Below are 21,909 nucleotides of genomic sequence, written 5' to 3' on the forward strand. Positions count from 1 at the left end.
GAGGGCTGGAATACATATTTGTGAGCTATATACCATCAGAGCATGACTGGCCTAATAAGGAAAGAAAACAGGAAGACTGAGACCTCTTTGCATCTTGAGGATATACGTTTAATAATTGACCAGAACATAAAAGCAAACAAACAAACAAACAAAAAAAAAAATATTTTCTTACTGTAACTGATACTTGATGTTCAAATTATTATCAAAGTGACAAAAATCTATAGCAAATGTATTCACCATAAGTGGAATTTCATTTATGTCATAATAGGTTCATAGGTGAATACTAGGCTAGCAGCCTTTTCAGGCCATTTTAAGCCTAGCCAGTTTCTCTTTTTGTGTTCAAAATAATCTATCCCATTTGGTTACAGACTGGCCTTACCCATCCCACAGTTGATAATTATATATATTACTCCTAATGAGAATAACTGGGATCATGTCACACATAATTTGAGGGGACCTATGCTTTGGATAAAACATTTAGGATCTGCCTCTGTCCATTAGTAGCACAGGGGGGCAGTCTTGGGGTAACATTTCTGTTTTCCATCCATAGATCTAAGTTGCAATTGGGTGTGAATAGGGATGGAATTTGTATATGTGGATGGGGAGTCTGTTCCACAGTGGTCCTAGCCTCTCTGAGATATACCTGTCCTACCAAAGTGTCTGCTGACATTGCAGAAAAGGTTGTGATCACTAGATCAGGTATTTCTGATGCCATTTGACTTACTGATGTGCAATAAATCCATCAGCCATAGGTAAGAGGATGACTTGTATGTCAGACATAGGTTACATTTTAGCAGTCTGTAGTATACACAGTATATTGACATTACTTTGAGTCAGTCCTTGTAGAACATGTTGTTTAGGCTTTATATACTTTCAATAAGGTATCGTTGTAGGCATTACAGTTGCTGCATGTGTCTGGACAGATACCTGCCAAAGGGGCATCATAGTAAATGGTTAGCCTAAAAGGGGTGAGTAAAGGGGGGACAATGACATATCTAGATCTAGACACAATCCCGTTGTTTATAAGCAGTGCAAAATATAAGGAGCGTCTTACAAAAATATGCATACATCGGTCAAAAATGATGCCACTGACCACATAAATTCCTAAATCCCAAACAACTAGGGAAGCTCTTAGGGATGTATTATCAATGCAGTAGTTCCCTGAGGATAATAACACATTTTTTTGGCATTTAGTTTCAGTATGTGATTTTGTCACCAGTTATTTATTTCAGACAAGCCCTCCTGTATTAGGGCTTAATCACTTGAGGATTCAATGACTGATTCTAACTTGTAGCCATCTGCATACTTAGACAGCCAGAGCCCTTTGGTATTTTCTTTTACTTTAGAAACATTGATGCCAAACAGAAAAGATCTCGGCACAGAACCTTCAAAGACTCCACTGGTGACTGGTGTCTTTGTGGTGGTAACTCCCCTGTTTTGATTATATGAATCCTCTCTATGAATCAATTGGCAATTCACCAGATGACAAAGGGGGTTTGTTCCCAGTTTATTTAGCTTTGCTACTACACTGATTGGAGTATTGTGTCAAAGCTTTGGCCAGCACGAGTGTCTACCATTTTGTCTTCATCTATTGCTTTGGCGACCTTTTCAAGGAAATCCACCAGGATGAGTAAGCATGACCTGCACTTGATGAATCCAAACTGAGATGGGCCCAGTGTTAAGATCAGAGGGAAATACTTATTTTCCATCTGTGAGTACTCTACTCTATTTTTTGTTTCTTGCATTGTCCAAGTTCATAGTCATGACACCAGGTACTGACTCTGCCTAGCCCTTCTTGGAGAACATACAAGTATGTAGGAGAATAGATAATGGTATCAATGTTTGCAGTCATCTGCCAGCACAGTTAACTGCAAATGCTGGATATCTGTCTTTACAATAGGCAAGCAAATGCCAAAGAGATGAGGAACCAGTACATTGCCCTAAGGGAAACCACATGAGACTAAATAATTAAACAAGAAGGGAACCATCAACTCTCACAATTGTGGGTGGCATGGAGCCAAGAAATTCATCAAGGAATGTAGGTGTTACATGTTTATCAACAATGCCTGACTGAGGAATCATATGGAATATCTCAGCATAGTCAAGATATGTGGTACGCACAGAATGACACCATCAATGGCATCAGCCACACAGTGAAAATTTAATAAAACCATCCTTCAGAAAGTTCTACTGACTACAACTGAGTTACTATATATTACCAAGATCTCAGTTAATGAAACTCACTACAATTCACTTAATTATTTTACAGATAAATCTAGTGAGGCTAATGGGGTTATAATTTCCAAGGTTAGTTAAAATACCTCCCTTATGCAGTGGTACTATAGTCACTGTTTTCCAGATTAAAGGCACATAACCTATGGAGATGCAGAGATTAATGCATTTTAAGGACAGACTTTGCCATAACAGTTTGTGCTAATAATAAGTATACTGGTTTACCATCCCTGTCAATGGAGCTGTTAATTTTATGCTTTGGTAATGGTTATGAAGATCTGATCTGTGAAAATGAGAGAAACACTGTTAAAAAAAAAGCAAGGTAAGAGACATCAGAGAGTGATGAAAGGAGAACTTTGAACTGTAGTAGTCAACTAGGACACCTGCTATGGTTTGGGCATCAGAATATATAGTGCCATTCCCTTTGAGTCCAGTACTGGGTATTACTTATAATGCTCCTAATACAGATAAAAAATCTTGTGACTGTCCATTATGGTTCATAGGTTCATAGGTTGCTACTAGGCTATCGACCCTAGGGCCTATACAAGCCTAGCCATAACAATTCCCTGGATATTTCTTCCCACTATATTTATTTCCCTGGACCCCTGTCTAGCAGGGCGACTAACGTGATCCCTGGGGTGAATTTCCTATCTCCCATCCAATCATCAAGGTTCCTTTTGAAGAGGGCCAAAGAGGCGGTCAGCTTGACATGTATGGGCAGTCTATTACAGAGTATGGGGAGTCTCTGGATCAGGAACCTATCCCTCCAGCATGTTTTGTTCATTGTGATGACAAGGTTTAGATCCCTGGATTGTGTGGCTCTGAGGGATTGAGATTTCTTTAAGTGGAGCATGTCCAACAGCTCAGGGTTTGACATGGCCTTTTATGTTAAGCAGAGATCACCTCTGAGTAGACGATATGCTGCAGAGTATAGCTGGAGTTTTTTTAGACGGTCAGCATAGGGCATCTGCTTTAGGCCTGTGATTCTTTTAGTGAGGTATTTCTGTGGCCTTTCCAGCTGTTGCAGATGTCTTGTGAGGTACATACCAAATGGGGTGTTGTACTCTATAATGGGTCTAATGAGGGATGTACTCAGTGGGATGATGACCTCCTTTTTTCTGGATGAAAAGCCCTTAGTGATGAGGTGTGCCACATAGAAGGATTTTCTGACTGTTGTGGAAATGTGGTTATCGAAGGTGAGACCACTGTCCACCTGTGTCCCTAAGTCTCTCATCACACTTTCGGTGTTTAGTGTACTGCCACCTATGTAGTAATTCATGGGTACATGTTTTTTCCCAAAGGGGATAACTATACATTTCTTGGCATTAAGCTTGAGCCCATGGCTCTGGAACCAAGCATCTGTTTCTGTAAGGCCCTTTTTAGAATATCCACATCATTTGGGGATTCAGTAATGGCTCCCAGTTTGCAGTCATCTGCAAATTTTGTTAGCCAGAGTCCCTTAGTGTCGGCCTGTACTTCAGAGAAGTAGATGCAAAACAAGAGCGGTCCAAGGACAGAACACATTTTTTGGTCTGTTTCACATAAGATTTGTGGTGTTCTGGTGTATCCCTGAGGATTAAGTCACTAAAGAACAACTCACACATTTGAGTTTCAGACTTCATATTATTCAGAAAATACATGGCAACACAAAACATTGTTATTCTAGCAACTTTCTAAGCTTGTAAGAACAATATTTAAAATCTGTCACTATTTTTGGGCCTTTGTCCCTCCATTATTTTAGGCTTTGAACAGATTTTTTTTTTCGCTAAGTTGTTGAGAGGTATGCCTGGGCTAGAAACTAAGTTAAGTGCTCTGACATTTAAGATAGTGGATAGGAGTGAGCTGATGGACTAGTACAGTGTTTCTCCACCAGACACAAAAAGACAGGAAAGGGGAAACACTGGACCAAACACTTAGAATGAGATATGAAGAAGAGGATAATATTCCTGGTGATATGAATCTGCCAAGGACAAAGCGCATAATTCCAAGCTCTAGGTTAGGTAGGGAGAGGGAGTTGATTGTGGTCTTTGACGACTGGGGGGGGGGGGTTCAAGTAAATGGAGGCTGAGAGAATCAAACCCTGGAATATAAAAAGAAGCTATTTAAAAGCTGATAACACTAATCCTCTGCACTAACTGCCATTGCTCCTTAGATTTACAACACCTTTATTTTATTACATAATGTACAGTGAATCAGTTTTGATTTGTGATACACATTTTGTTTTAGAATTCTAAAAACAATATATTTAGACAATTCTTGCTCCCTGAAATAAATTAATTTTATCAGGCTATAATAAATACCTGTAATAGATTTTTGTCTATATACAGGCAGACCACATGTGCTTCAGCTGCCAAAGTTTTTTCTTTCTGTTTATAATACTTGTACAGCATTAATCTTAATTGTTAATTAAAGCATTTGAACCATACTGAAAAGGAAATATTTTAGACTATGCATGCCAATAGGAGCAGGACTATTAATATATTCAGCCTCAGTGGAAAGGGAAGTGTAACCTAAATAACTCATTCTGGGGAGTGTTAGACTACAGACCCAGCTGTCCCGCGTTTCATCAGAGAATGCGTTCTGGATGGGAATTACTGCAGAGGATAATAGCTGTGAGCTGATCATGATGTGCTGAAGGCTGAGTTGTCTACAATGCTGGCTTTAAGCTATGATCTCTGAGGAGTCATGGATTCACATCCCATTGCCATCATATGTCATATATCTGCAGTTGGCACAAAAGATTATGTCTACAAGTTCCTTATAAAATGCTTGCTATAGTTCAGACTTTGGTTGCCTAAGCCATACCTCTCAACTTCTTAGTGCAAGAAATCTGGACAAGACCTAACAAAATGGGGGGACAAAGGTCCAAAAATAGGGACATATTTTAAATATTGCTCTTATAAGCTTAAAAAGTTGCTAAAGTAAAATGGTTTGTGTTGAATACATTTTCTGAAGGATTTGAAGTCAAATGTGTGTCATTACTTGGTGATTTCAGTCCTCAGATAATCCCAGTGATTTGCCAGAAAACCACACATTTTATGAGGAACATCCCAAAAATATGGGTCAAAAATCTGGACATTCTGTGAAAATCTGGATAAGTGAGAGCCTGTATTTGACTACTAGGTGACAATACACAACACATTTATCCAGACAATCCTCTGGGCATTTGTGAAATTGGGCTAGTATTCCCAATGGTATTCTGGACCAGATGCTCATTAACTACATTTAAAAATGGAAGAGAAATCCACAAGATGGACAGAATAAACTGTGAGAAATGCAAGCGACAAAGTTAATATTCAGCTTATAGCTGGACAACATAAAAATGTATTTGTAGTGCCATTTTAAAAGTTTTGGTTATATTTTCCACAGTAGTTAAATGATCTTTGAATCAAAACTCTTTCAAGTGTCTACTTAAAATCATTTCACGTGATCAATATTTTATGTATCACTACTGGACCACTGAGCTGTATTTTGTTAATAGAGGGTATCGTGGCTCTTTAAATACCACATCCATCTATGATTGCAATACATTATTCTCATGTCCCCTTCAAAAGACAGCGCACTCAAATCAGATTCAGGGTGAAAAAACAGAAACACATTTTGCTGTTACTCATAAAGAGTTCTTCTGACTGGCATGTCAAATAAGTGACATCTTTTCATTCATTCCCAAAAAGCAGTCATTCAGCCAATTGTTGACAATGGTATGAAAAATGGGTAATTGTTTTCACCACTTGAAGGGAGTGTGTTTATAGAATTAGAACAGCAGAAGATGACCCACAAACATTCTTCCTACCTTTGCCGTTAACAAATGCATCATATGACTAGTAACAATAAGTTCTGGAAAAAAATGAAAAGGTGTTATTACAGAAGTATTTTCTTATTTTTAATGGCTAAAAGTACGCTGCATGTTAGTTGCTGTCCAATGTTATGATTGCAGTAATATGAATGGGATAAAAAGCATGCCAGCTATTGAAGTATTTAAGTAAGTATAAGGTCTTATTGGATATATATTTTCAAAGGAGGAATAGACTATCAGTAAGACAATCGATAGTTTAACACATGTCATATTAGTAACACATTAGTTTAAAAATTTGCTTAAATATTTAGGATTCTTTCTCATTGAGATCTGACATACAGTGCTATAGAAAGCCCTGTTAGAAGCCTTGCTTTGATAAAAAATAATGGATATATTTGATATGATTCTAAAAGGGTTGCCATGGTGGTGCAGTGGTTAATGTTGCCACCTCCCAGCAAGAGGTTCTCCAGTTCAATTCTCAGCTTGGGTGCCTTCTGTGCAGAGTTTGCATGTCCTCCCTGTGGTCACATGGGTTTCCTCCAGGTGCTCCAGTTTCCTCCCACATCCCGAAGACATGCAGTAGGTGGATTGGACACTCTAAATTGGCCCTAGGTGTGAGTATGTGCATGCCTTTTGTGGAAGGTTGGGTGCCGGGCTGGTAACTTGACACTGTAAAACTCCACTGCCAATCATGACTAGACAGATGATCTGCTGTGGTGACCCCTAACCGGGAAAAGCCGAAAGAAGAAGAAAGATTTGGTATGATTCTAAAACAGATTAAATTTTTTTATTTCTTTTTAAACCTGGAGTCTTGAAAACACAATTCTATGATAAACTTAGAAAGAAAAATGAAACACTAACTAAATGGTCAATCTCTACCTTTCTTGTAGACTAATTGATGATTATTCATTCATAGCATTGGTCTGTTGTTTTTATTTCCTAAAATTGATGGCATTTTCGCCTGGATTACTATCAAAAAGTTGAATGGTGGTTCAGTGAACAGGGAGTCGAACGGCAGTTAGTCAACTTCTGTGTTGCCAAATGTTAGGAGATGTGGATAGGGAAATGTATCCCTTTCCACAGTGTAGTGCAATCTCAGAGTTAAAATATTAAATTTGTAGAAGGTGAGGTGTGCAGGGGGGCTTGCCCCCTTGCTAAAATGTGAATGACAGTGTAGGTGTTTAACTTACATTTGCATCTATTCTGCCATCACTGTTGATATTCAAAATCAATGTTGAATCTGATGATTTTTATCAACGGATATGACATTTTTACCTAATTAGTATGCAGGAAGTATGTGGTCTTTTTCAAAGTATCAAATGTTCATTTTTATTAACTTCTATATTTTGATAGTAAACCATTTTTGCCTCCCACAACCTTCAGTACAACAGCTTATTTATACTGTGTTTTAATGGTCGTGTGTAGTTGTTTTGAAAGTTATGCTCTGTGATTTCATAAATTATAGCTGAAATTGTTTTACAAAAATCAGGATTTAGAATTTTTGTTACATATAGGTTAATATTTTAGTGCCCATCATAATGCAAAGTATGGATGCACACATTTAAAAAAAAAATATATATGTTGCCTGTAATAAATAGCTATGGCACCGGATCTGTACTCTATATGTTGGTTCACATAATCAACAGTTACAGTTTTGCACTACAAAACAATTTTAGAATGCAAGATCTGAAAGCACATTAGTCTTACAGAACAGGAAATAAACGGTGGTTCTTTCATCCACATCTTAAGAGAAATAGCAAGGAAATTTCTGATTATGCAAATGATGTAAAAGCAGACCTGAGATATAAGCCATGGGTAAAAGAAATCTACTTCTTGCATAATAAAAACAAAAAATGCCGCATCAAAATATTCACAGCAAGATATATCAGTATATTACACAACAACATGGTCTTTCAACATACACAATCATTTTGGATATGAAAATGAAAAGTTAGATCGAGTGGCATTTATATTGAAATACTTCATTTTATCCATTGTAGCTCAGAATGCAAGCAATGTTGCAATAAGTGAGGAATCAAAAGCTCTATCACAGTATTTCTGAGGAATTTCATACAATATTGCGTTGCCTTTTACACTGCAGAAGTAAAGCATTGATACATAGCAAGACATTTCCTATATATTCTGCCATTAAGCACTGGAATTCTTTCTTCTGAAAAGCTGCAACAATGACAACTTCTTATAAATGTGTCCCTGAAAGTCTCTTGAAATTCCTACCTAAGTAACAAAATGTTCTCTCAGCATCTATACATATTTGAAAATACACCGCTCTAATTCAGACTTCACATGTTTACATTATCATACATTTACAGGGGAAATCTCCAAAGTCTGACACATGTAGCAGATATATGCTGCATGCAATGATGAGGAGGAAATAGTCAACAATACGATTGAGAAAAATATATCTTTATGTGCTAAACTCAAGAAAGTATGTGCTATGACCATCCATTAGCATGTGTGTTAAGTCTTAGTAAGACACATAGACACACATGCATACGATCACACACATACACACACATATACATATATATATATATTTCTATACATGTATATATATATATATATATATATATATATATATATATATATATATATATATATATAAGATATATATATATATATATATATATATATATATATATATATATGTATATATGCATGTGTGTGTGTATCTATAGATATGTATATGTAGATTTAGATAGATATATTGTCTGACAGTTGGGTTAAAGGAAAAAAGAGATGTTAACAAGCTGTTTCCTGTGTTTCAGTGGTACAAGGTTTGATTCCCTCAGCCTCCACTGCCTAACTGTGTGACTCTGAGCATGTCACTTAACCAAACACTGATCCCGGCCTAAGTCTGAAAAAAGTCCATGGAGAGCAGTACTGTACCCCAGATAACAAACATCAGTACTGATAGATTGTACACCAGATAACAAACATCAGTACTGATAGATTGTATCCCAGATAACAAACATCAGTACTGATAGATATGATTGTATGTCAAGCGCTTGAACTATAAAAAGTTAAAATCACAAAAGAAAACTATTGTTTTGCAGAGGCCAAATACCCTGCATCCTCTATACCCAGCTATGTATATATACCAACTCCAAGATTGCACTACAGCAGGGAAATGGTAACATCCCAGTCCCCACTGTGCTGCAATCTTGTGCATCTAACTATTTAGCCAGAATTTCAAGACCTGAGACTTTTAGTAGCTCAACTACATGAATGAAACCCATACACGTATATATATATGTATATATATATATATATATATATATATATATATATATATATATATATATATATAGATATGAAACATACATATGAACACACATACAAATGCACATAAATGTACACAAAGCATAAGCACACACACACACACACACACACACACACACACACACACACACACACACACACACACACACACACACACACACACGCACACATAGCTAGACATTAAGAAATAGATACACACTAGCAATCAAAATATTCCAGAATAAGTGGACTAAATGGTAGCTTGCAAAACACAATGCTGTTTTTCTTGATCTAGTCAAACAGAACTTCAGTCTTGTAGCTTTTTCCCGGTTAGGGGTTGCCACAGCGGAACTCACGTCCTCTAATGATTGGCAGTGGAATTTTACAGTGCCAAGTTGCCAGCCTGATGCCCAACTTTCAAGGAAGCCACAACCATTCACACATGCACCTATCTGCATGTCTTTAACATCACTTGACCATGGGGAGGACATCCAGACTCCACAGAGAAGGTGCTCCAGTCGAGAATCGAATGGGAGAACCTCTTGCCGTGAGACGACAATGCTAACCACTGCACCACCGCAGCTTATGATTTCATATACTCACTTCTGTTTTGTTCAGTTGTGCAACTGGAATACATCTGATCCTACCAGGTGCTAGACAGCAAGTAACAGCAAATAAAACATCAAGATATTCGAAATGTAAACTGGTCCAGTATGTATTTGTCCATTTTGAAGAAGTTATAATTTCATTTACCGATAATTAAAACTGAAGGGCTATAAATAAGGCCAATTAAATATGTCTTACCACTAGTCTGAGCAATTGATTATATAATTAGAAAATGGCTGAAATGCTACAACTTCACAAACAGGGGTACACTTAGTACACAATGTAGTAAAGGTTTTCTGCACTTGTAGCCAGAGAAGAAAATTAAAGGTCATCCCAACCAGACACATGAATCATCTTAATTAGGTTGTTGTGTCTTTCGGCTTTTCCCGGTTAGGGGTCGCCACAGCGGAACTCCAGTCCGCTAATGATTGGCAGTAGATTTTTACGTGCCAAGTTGCCAGCCCTGAAGCACAACCATCAATGAAGGTATGCCCATTCATGCATGTCTCCAGACAGAAGACTCTCTAGCTGAGAGTCGAATGGGACAACGTCTTACTGTGAGGCGACAGCGCTACCGCAGTACCACCACCGCAGTTAAACCTCTCAAATGCATCACATCATGGTAGCAGGAGCAAAACTATGTTGTCACATACATTTTAACAAAAGTTACTACAAATCATTTCCGCAAATCTTCTAATACCTCTGATACAGAATGATAAAAGAGTTATTGTATCCCCTTCCACAATAATCCTAAGAACAGCTGCAATGGGATGAAGTTAACTCATTAGCAGATAATGTTTTTCTAGCTCCCTATCAAGTATTCAGCTTGTCTGGGATTGTTTCACGTAAGACCAATCACAAATGAGAGAAGCCTTACAAATAAAAGTTTGCATGAAAAAAGTCCCTGTAATAAAGCATTTTGCAGGGAGACAAGCCCCCCCCCATGCACCCCACTGATGTGAATGTCTAAACTTCTCACACTCTTGCTACTTCCCAGTACCAACCTCAAGGTTATACTATCAAGGATAAATTGGAAATAGCCAATTTACAGATAATTTTTCCTTCCTGGGAAAAGCTGGATTGTCATTCGTGACTGATCTCACATAAATATGTGTTGACCACTACTGTTTCAAATACAAGCCTGGCTTCCAGTCTGTTTATATGTTGCCTTTTTCATTCCACATCATTGACATATATCAGAAGGTGGAAGTACTTTCCTTTCAACTCCTAGTATGATTCATCAGTAGTACTAATGTACTTCTGATAGCTGCTGTTACATGTCCATGTTTTGTAATTTAGTGTCATAGGTGTTGACCTGAGCTACCTCTTTTACATGGGAAATGTGAAGAGGCTTGTAGTATGATATGGAAACAGAGCTACATACCTATACTAGGGCTAGCATATTGAGAGTTTCAGTCATTGATGAAATTACTTTTTATGAGGCACGCTCTTTGTAACCATCTTACTCTGGTGAGGAAACCTATTAATAAAAACAGAAATGATGGCACACACTATTCTAACAATGAGGAACAGAGATGTAGGAAGGGAGGGGCAAAGGTGGCAGCTGCTCCAGGTGTGAGTTGTTAGAGGGTTCGATTTAGAGATGTTTATTAGTCAGTAGTGAACTACCAGCATTCAGAAATTGATACTGATAATGCTTCTGCCATCAGAGCTAAAGTGCTTTATTGCTTTCTATGTGGTACACTGTGGCATAACTATGAGCTGGTTTTATCTGTCCTCAAACATGAGTAGCTTTTTTTTGTCTACAAGATAGAGATGAGTGTCACAGATATTGTATATCAGGTAATGGCATTAGGGTGTTACAGCTCTGCTGAGGAATTAGTATTTTTTTAGAAATATGATTAGTCCCAAAAAGTGTGAAAAATTAAAATGATCAAGTAAAAACAGATGCCAAATTCTAATTGAAGATTGTGGTATATCTTAATGTTTTTGCCTAAACATACAAGTGTATGTGGTAGGCAATAAGACTGAAAGTAGATTGAATGAGACAGGCTTATATAGTATGGTTTCTAACTGTTATCATTCATATTCAGGCCACAGGCCATGTTAAAGCACAGACTCTACATTTACAAAGTGTACTAAATAGCCAACCCATTAATCAATGAGCAATGATGTAAAAGTACATTTTAAAATATCTTACAGATTACAACAACCAAGATGACAACAAAGATTCAGAATGAGTTAAGATCAAGTGATACTCTTAGGGTTGTTGTTGGACAAGGTATGCTATAATACAGTTTTACTCCCCCAAAATAATTGTATATTCCTATCTGGAGAAATGTACTCTTCAAAAAATATAATGATAGTGATGAGAATATTAGCTTCATTGTACTTCTTTTTCAAACTATTTCAGCATCAGATTATATTCACAAGATATGGAAACGTGTTAATATAAACCCTTCTTTAAAATCTGGAGAAAAGATTATGACTGCAAACTGTAGAAACAGTAGCTTAAAAAAATCCTGAGAAAGTGGTGAAAGAGTTCCTAATTCAATCATTCAGTTTTACACATGAATTTAAACTGAAAAATATATAAACTGTGCATTTTTTATTTATTTTTAAAGTTGTATTTCTTTTTATTTTCCTTCCTTTTAATTGTTATCTCTTATGTCTTGCAAATGATGTTGAGATCTAAGGTTTTTTGTATTATCATTGGTTAAAATTCAGTATAAAGATTTCAGGGAACAGGACCTCATTCCAAATCACAGAAAAATCAGAACTTCTAAAAGCAAGTATGAATGTTATGAAATTTTTGGAGCAGTTATACTTCTTTGCCATCTAAATTAAACATATGAATTATACTTTATGTCTTATACTCATATTTTTTATTGATTTTCAATAGTATAAATACAATTTTTAAAAAGAAAAAACAATGTAATATCAAATTTTAACAAAAACTATATACAAGGTCCAAAATAGATACCAAATCTTCAATAACATTACATTTTATCTAATAGTTTTTTAAGCTTTATCCAGGCAATTTGTTTATGAGTCATGTTTGAGGAGTGTAACATAGCTGTTTGTAATTCCCTACTACAAATAATCTTAGTAAAAGATATAAATTCCTTGAATGAGAGGTTATTTTTACATTTCCAATTTCTAGTAATAGTTTTTCTTGCTATAGCAAGTAGAGTCCAAAGGAGGTTCATTTGATTCAGTAGGACATACCTTGGCATTGGTGCATTAAAAAGTATCATAGAATCAGAGATCTCACATCTGTCCAACCACAAAGCTTTAATAAAATTTTTAAACTCCATCCAAAATGTGGTTATTGTTCTGCATTCTAAAAACATGTGTGCCCAGTTGGCATCTATTAGCTCCTCACATCTCCATCTATTAAAATATTTCTTGCTTATTCTAGAGGCTTTTTTTGGTGTAATAAAACTTCTATGAATGAATTTCCATGTAAAAATTTTCCAATATGTGGAAGAAGTATGGTAAACAGATCTGAGAATTAAAGTTTTATCATTTATATGTATTTGGGAATTATTAAAATTGTTGATATATTTCCATAAATTGTCATCTAATATTATTAGATCTGATCTAAGAATGTTGTCAAATCTTGACAATGAGATACAATTATTATAGCCTATATTGGTGAAGTCAAAGAGGATGGATAATTTTTTGGGGAGGTCTGTTATAGTAGGAAAATGGTGTCTTTTAAATTCCGTTAAAATAAATTCTCTGAAGATTTGAATATTTAACCAGTTATTTTAGTAGATATTATACCTGGCTAAAAGGTAGGTCGTATCATGAATATTATTAGTTCCTAAAAACTAATGCCAGAATAATAACCCATTTTCTTCCATATTTTTTTATTTTCGGCATGTTAAAGGAATCAAAGCATCCCTTGGTTAAGATTATTGGAAACATTAGAATGGACAAATTGTTGTTCAAAAGATTCTTATTCATTACTTTTTTTAAATTTTGCAAGATATATTTAATTATAGGAATAAGATGTGATTTTTCCTGCTCATGGTTGAAGAAGAATTCTTTAATAACTATAAATAGCTTAATATTTTCAGAACAATATATGTTTTTGAAAAACTTGTCAAATTTAGTTAATAGTATTGTTTTGTGTAAATCTGAGCAATTTTATGGTATTTTGGACTTAACCACAGACTTGTTATATTAAGAATAATGGCATCAGCATAAAGCTCAAAATTTGGAAAAACAATCCCTCCTTCAATCCAGTTTTTATAGTGCCAATCATATTTAATCCTTGGTTTTTGAGGATACCATAAGAATTTAATTAATATAGTGTTTATGTGTTTAAGTTGTTTTCTAGAAGGAGGAGCCAATAGTGTTTGAAGATAAAAAAGAATTTTTGGTAATAGAATCATTTTTATCAGAGATAATCTTTCTTCTATAGTAAAGAACATTTTATTCCATCTATTAATGTATTCTGTGATTTTATTTAATACAATTTTATAATTTATATTTATAGTGTCTTTCCATTTAGACAGAATATGACCCCCTAGATATTTCAATTTATCATTGGTCCAGTTAAAGTTATTGTAATTAGATAGAGTGTTATTAATTTTTTTATTGATGAGAATAGTTTCTGTTTTGTTTTGGTTAAATCTAAGGTTTGAGATTTCCTCAAAGAGTTTTAATGATCTGATAATGTGGTCAATAAATGAATCAATATTTCCAATAGATAATAAGATATCATCTGCAAAGAGTAAAATTTTAGAAGAATAGTTCTCATTAACATCAAAACTTTTTATGTTTATATTGTTTCGTATAAAATTAGCAAATGGTTCTATTGCTAATGCAAATAGTAGTGGGGATAAAGGGCAACCTTGTATAGTGCCTTTTAGAATTTGAAGTGGGCCCGATAAAAAAGTGCAGATTTTAATATACGCTATAGAACCTTCATATAATTTTTTAAACAAGTTTAAGATTTCCAAGGAGAAATTATATTCTTTTGATACCATAAATAAGTATGTCCAGTTAATAGAATCAAATGCCTTATCTAGATTTAGACTGATGAGTGATAATTCTTTTTTTTTATTTGCAAAATCTATTAAAGTTAAAAGTCTAATAGTATTATCCTGAACTTTTCTGTTCAGTATAAAACCTGTTTGATCGTTGTTCATTAAAGTCAGCATCATTTGATTTAATCTGTTTGCTAAAATAGATGTAAATATTTTATAATCTATATTTAATAGGGAAATAGGATGATATGATGAAACAAATTTGGAGTCCTTATCTTGTTTTAGAATGGGAGAAATTAGCGAATATTTCCAAGAAGGACAAAGTTTGTCACTTATTCGAAATTCCTCAAGTGCTTTCATTAATATCTTCAAAGGGAAAATGTTATATAATTCACCTATTATGCCATCAAGACCAGGGGCTTTATTATTTTTAAGATTTTGTATTCTTTCTTTAACTTCTATTAATGATATTGATTTAAGTAATCTATTATTTTGTTCTTTAGAAAGTTTATTATTTATATTGTTTTTTAGAAATTCTATTTTTGAACTATTATTAGTAAAGTTTAAGTTTGCTTTATTCATTGTTTCATGATATGAGCGAAAAATCTCTAAAATATCTTTTAGATCTGAAGAAGGTTTTGAATTGTGTTTAGATGTGTCTAATAGTTCAATTATGTGTTTACTCTTGTGAAAACTTTTCGTTTTGGCTGCTAATCTATGCATATGTTTTGGATTAGATGAATAAGATTGTAATTTTAACCTCTCTAAATTAATTGCTACTTTATGACTAAGAATTTCTAAATATTCGAGATTTAGTTGTTTTAATTCCAGATTCGAGCCCAATTCTTTGGGGTGTAAGTTCTTTTTTAAAGTGTCAATTTTCAATTGTAGATTTAATAATTCTTTGTTCCATTCTTTCCTTTTATGTAAATACCAGGTTTTTATTTTCCCATATGTATAAGATTTTAAAGAGTCCCAAATAAACACTATATTTGTGTTATTATTATTATGTTCAATATAATAGTTTACTTCCTTTATAAACCATTCTTTGAATCCTTTTATCTTAATAATATAGGCTGGTAGTCTCTGCCAATGAATAAGATCATTTGATTTAATTTTAATTTTAAATAGTATGGCATTGTGGTCTGACAGAGGGCATGATGTAATCACTACATCTTGAGTCTTAGATAATAGGCTGTCAGATATAAACACTTTATCAATAATCATCTGTGTACCATATCTATAAGAAAAGTGAGTAAAATTGAGAGACCTCTGCTCTTTGATCATGTATATGTCTTTTAGGTTATGAAATGAGACAAAATCTATCAATTTTTGGCTGATGCAGGTATCTTAATATTGCTGACATTAGTGGTATCTTTAGATGATAGAATACAATTAAAATCACCTGCCAAAATGATATCTCCTTTAAAATTTGCTGATATTATTTCCAAATATTTGTTTGCAGATTTAGCACCAATACCAGGTAGCCAGTACATATTTGCTAATGTAAAATATTTCTTATTCAATTCCAATACTACTAGACACAACATACCATTTTTATCAGAGAAACTGTTAATTATTTTAGGCATTGGTAATGTATTTTTCCACAAAATCATGGTTCCTATTCTCTTTGTTTGGAAATGAGATTCAGCTAGAATACTATAACCTTTAAAAACATTGTTTCTAGATCTTTCTGAATAATGTGCGTTTTTTGCAAAAACGTAATGTCAGCTTTATTAGATGCTAGGTATTTGAGTAACCTTCCTCTTTTAGTAGGGTTATTAAGACCATTTGTATTCAGAGACAGACATTTAAACCCAGACATTGATTACTTTAAGCTTTTGATGGATAAATACTATTCTGGACTTAATTAACAAGTAATGTTCAGAGAAGATGAAAATATAACTATATACAAAACTAACCATGGAACATCTAGTTCCTGGATTGATGAAGAAGTCATCAATACCACCCTCTATCATCCTTAGTGCTCAAGACTATCGTTCTCTAATGCTACTACCTAATATTTTATTGAATCAACAAACTACAACCTATTAATTCTCCAGGATGTATAGGTATTACTATATTGGAGATATTGTGGAAAAAACATCTATTACCATAAATAAGAACAGCGTCTTTAAACTTGTATCATGACATAGTATATCATTTATGTCTATTCTATACTAATACAGATCTTAATTTAGTATACTACATTAGATCAAAACCTACTTAACCAGGAATTCAATAAAGAAGTTTATGTATAAAAATAAGAAAATTTATCATGTAACAAAACATTCCAGTATGAACTTGTCTGTGAAATCACAACAGTGTTAATATTTACTATAGAATCAGCATATTAATATATAGCCTATAGGCTTATTTTCCTTTTATATAAGATATAAAATTACCAGTTTTTTTTCTTTTTTTTTTTCCTTCTTCCCCCTAATATATATATATATATCTCTGATTAACCTTAAATAATTTCTTAAGGTATTAAAGATATTTAAAATAAAGAGGTACTAATGAGAATTTTTTACATGAGAAGATAATATTTTAATTGCACAAATATCTATGCAGGTATATAGATCTGTGTAATCATCAAAAACATTAGCTTTTCTTTCCAAAGATATGAGTCTAAAGAAACTATGTAGTGTAGCTTGATTTTGATAAAAATATCATATAATGAAGTCACAGCTTTTAACCTTCAAAGGCACTTCAGTTTTAGAGGTTATAGTAATAATGTGTTCCCTTAAGTTGCCCTTTTTAACAGAATACATTAACAAATTTTACCAATATTTTTTCAGTTAGAGTGGCAGTGGTTAACATGCAATATATCTTTTGCCAGAAAATGTAGTCTACAGACAGTAAAACATTCAATATTTTATGAATATTAGTGAAAATGTCAGATTGTAGTATGCACTTATGTAGCTGGAGGTGGATTAAGTAGATCCCAGTTTCACCATTCACTATAAATCCAACATAATGAAAACTATTAATTAGAAAAGCAGTTAAAAAGTAAAGGCTACCTTTGGAAATAACAACTGTCCTCATGTCCTGATGAAAGTATAAGTCAAGAGTAGCCATCCCCACTCTGCACCACCCCCCTAACAGTCTTCTACTACTATCACTGACTAGTGAGGCAAAAGCATCACTTCAGTAACAATTAAGATTGTTCTCTAAGCAGAACTGTCTCCTTTTCTTTGGATCCGGAATTTTGCCTGCCCCAATATATTATTTCACCCTTTTATAACAGAATTTTTATTTATTGTAATGGTCTGTCTGCAGCTTTGGCTTCCCCATTCCAGCAGTATTGCCATCAACCAACAACTTATATAATCAATAAGATTGGGGATGAAGATATCAAGATGAAAGCAGAGAAAATACATAGCTGTCCCAAAATCTACTTTAAAAATAATAAAAACACATTAACCCCCAATAGATAATGTATTTTAGTGACTTTATAACCACTGCATATGCCACTTTCTGCTCTGCTAACCAAAAAGGATCAGATGACCTAGTCTATGTTTTCACTGTATCTGTTAGCTACAGCTGCCAACTAATGATCAAGTGTAAACTACTTTGTAAAACATGTCATCAGAAAACTTATTATGAAGGGAACAACATAGGCATCAACATTGGTTTAGTAAAAAGGACCTTTATATATGTCTATGTTTTTTATATATTTTTCTTTATTGCTCTTGGTATGCGAGAAAGCATTCAGTTGTTCCATTTTCTTTTTCTTTTTTTCATGTGAAGATTTCTGGTAATGTGAATACGTAACCAAAGTTCATATGACAAAAGTGACTTCGAGAGAGTACATGCATAAGTTTCTTGTATTACAAAGAAGAAATCTCCAAGAAGTCTAGAGGGAACAGCCTTCTTTATTTTTTTCTTTCCTTCTCCTTTAACATTTGAATTTTGGCGGTTAGAAGCTCACACTAAGGAATCTGCAGCTATGATAACTGTTCACAAGATACTCGTGATGTGCATTTTGTGAGAGAAAAGAAAAACATAATATGTTACTCAAAAAGCATATATATGAAGTACAATAAAAAAAACAAAAAAAACTTTGCCCCATTTTATATAGATATAAAAGTCTCTGTAACTATCAATTTTAATGGCCAATATCAAGCGTACAAACCCTCCTGTCACTGCAACACACACTCCACCAGCTTTTACCAGAAAATACCTCTCCTTTTCCCTCTCCGTCAGCAGATGGACCCACAAACCACATTTAGTAAAGACACAAACCTCTCAAGTGTATGAGAATGTATTTTTACATGTCATGATGGATTCTTAGAAAGAAAACGATCTTCTCTATTATGATAAAGAACAATTTCCAATACCTTATAAACTATGTAGAACAAGTCACATTAAGTTATATCCATTAGATCTAAAAGGACCCAAGCATGACATGACATTTAAGAGGAGAGAAAGCCCACTGATGCAAAAAAGGGGCTACACGTTCATTTAATTGCACTGAGATGGGAAGCTTTCATTTCACTTATCGGAGCAATCTATATCATCGGAATCTAATACACATACACATACAGTATCCAGTATTAAGGGGGTTCTTGTTTTAACCAATATTTCTATGGTATTGCTACATTGCCTTATGTAGTTGTCAACTAATAATACACTATCAAGGGAAGATTTAGAATTTTAACATCTATGTTTAACATTCTAGCGTATTTTAAAGGCTTTTAAATAGCAAATAAATTAAAACATAAATAAATAAATAAGCATACTTAATAAATATTAAATGATTCTTACCTTAACATGTATGTTTTTCCCAGAAGTAGGTGATTTATAGCACGAAAATTTTGGGATTTGAAGGGATTGTGGAAGACCTTCATTTGTATTATTTACCCTTAAGCTTCTTGCTTGTTTTATCAATCGATAATATTTTTACATTTGTTGCCTGCCTTTTTAAACTAGGTAATGAGATGTCCATATCTTCAGTATTTTCCAAAATCTTATTCTTTTTCACGTATTCGGAGGTGTTGTCAAGATTATTAAATATTTTTATTCCTTCAGATAGATGTATTTTAATTCTGGCAGGAAAAATGGTTTGTGCTTTAATTTCCGCTTTCTTCAGATTTTTAATGAGAGGAATGCAGGCTTTTCTTTTAGTTATTATAGTAGAGGTATAGTCATTGTCAAATCTTATGTTTCGACCATTAATTTGTATAGGATTACCTGCCCACGCTGTTCTCAGGATTAAGTCCTTGTCTTGAGATGATAAAAATTTTACAATAATGGATCTTGAAGCATTTGGATTTTTTGACACAGACATATTTGACAATGACCTGTGAGCTCTCTCTATCCCAAAAGAGAGAGATTCAGGTAGGTTTAGTGTCTTAGGCAACCAGTCATTCAAGAACTGTATTATTTCCTTCCATTTTTTCAGGTATGCAGTATATTCTAATATTATTTCTTCGTGACCTTGATTCTAGGTCCTCCACTTTATCTGAAAGTGCGGTGTTTTGCTTTAGTAAGAAGTCAACCTGGTTATCATTTTCATGTTGTCTTCCATCTATTTCATTAAGAGATTCTTCAATTTCTGTTATCTGGTCTGTGTGCCTTGCAATTATCTCCTTGAATTCTTCAATCTGCTTTCTATTTTCTTTCTTCATGTTTTCCATGATTTTTTCTAAATTGTCCATTTTTATGGAAAGATCTTGAATACTAGATATTATTGTTTGTAATTCTTTCTTCATGGAAGTTTCCTGGAGAGAGGCTTTTCAATGACTCATGGCTGAGAGAGTCTGTTATATTCAGCTGCTGAACTTCTGACAGGATGTAATTCACTTTCTATTCACCAAAACTGAAATATTTGTAGAAAAAATAATCCACTGTATCTAAATATATTGGTGAAAGAAAACTTAGATGTTTTTAAAATAATATTAAGAAAATTTCCTGTCAGAGAAATTTCTATTAAGCAGAGCATCAAAAAAGTGCTGTTATCTCTCTGACATCTTGGCCACGCCCCCTATTTTATGTCTTATGAGTCCCTTGTTTGATTATTGAAAATGCTAAACTATCTTTTTGGAGATACTGCAGCTATGTTGGTATTAATTTTTATTTAGATACAGTTGCTTAGTTGAATGAGCTAGCTTATGATCTTTGTAATGATAAGATCTACCTTGCCTATTGCAAAGGTAAACAATTCCAATGGTCCCAATGGCCTAGCAGGCAATTTTGTAAGCAAAATGAATAACAACAATATCAACTAATTTTTTCAAGCAAAAGGTTATGCTCCCCAAGGTATGGAAACATGTTAATATAAACCATCCTTTAAAATCTGGAAACCAAAAAAAAAAAAAATTATAGTCACAGTAGTCTTACAAGAGATTTGAGAAAAGTGATGAAAAAGATCCTAATTAAGCCACTTGTACGAATGATGAGTTCTATGAGTTTGCATTGACTATATTCAATTTATGCCTATTTACCATCCATCCATCCATCTATTCACTCATCCATCCAGTAAATTTCCTTCCCTTACAGAGTCAGGGGATATCATAGTTTATTGTGGTAACCAATTTGCATAAGGCATTGAATTATTTTTGCTTTATTACTGGGATAGACATAGCTATTTATTTTTGTTTGTTGTTTTTTTACTTGAAATAAGGTTTATGAATTAGCCTTGAGACACGTTTCGTCAAAATCAGAAAGAGCTATATATTGATGGAAAATGTATAGTATTTCTAAAATACGTACAAAGTATATTACAGAAAAGCAAAGGATAGCATCAAGAATGACTGCAGCAATTGTGAATTACAGACAGAAAATGATAAAGCTGTCAATAGAGGTGAATTACCTTTGAATATGGTTGCATTTAGTATTGCCAGTATAATAATGTAGCAGACAAGATCAAAAAGAAAACACAATTCATATTGTTAGAGGGAATAAAGCTCCAAATGCTAGGATTTAACTCAGAGAAGGGTGTTTTGATAACAGATATAAAATGGCAGGTGAAAATTTAATATTTGGGACCTTGTGTGCTGTACTTTGATCATTAAGTCATTGAAAAGATTG

Source organism: Protopterus annectens, chromosome 2.part2 (assembly GCF_019279795.1).
Source record: "Protopterus annectens isolate FY-2018-M chromosome 2.part2, PAN1.0, whole genome shotgun sequence".
NCBI lineage: Eukaryota > Metazoa > Chordata > Ceratodontiformes > Protopteridae > Protopterus > Protopterus annectens.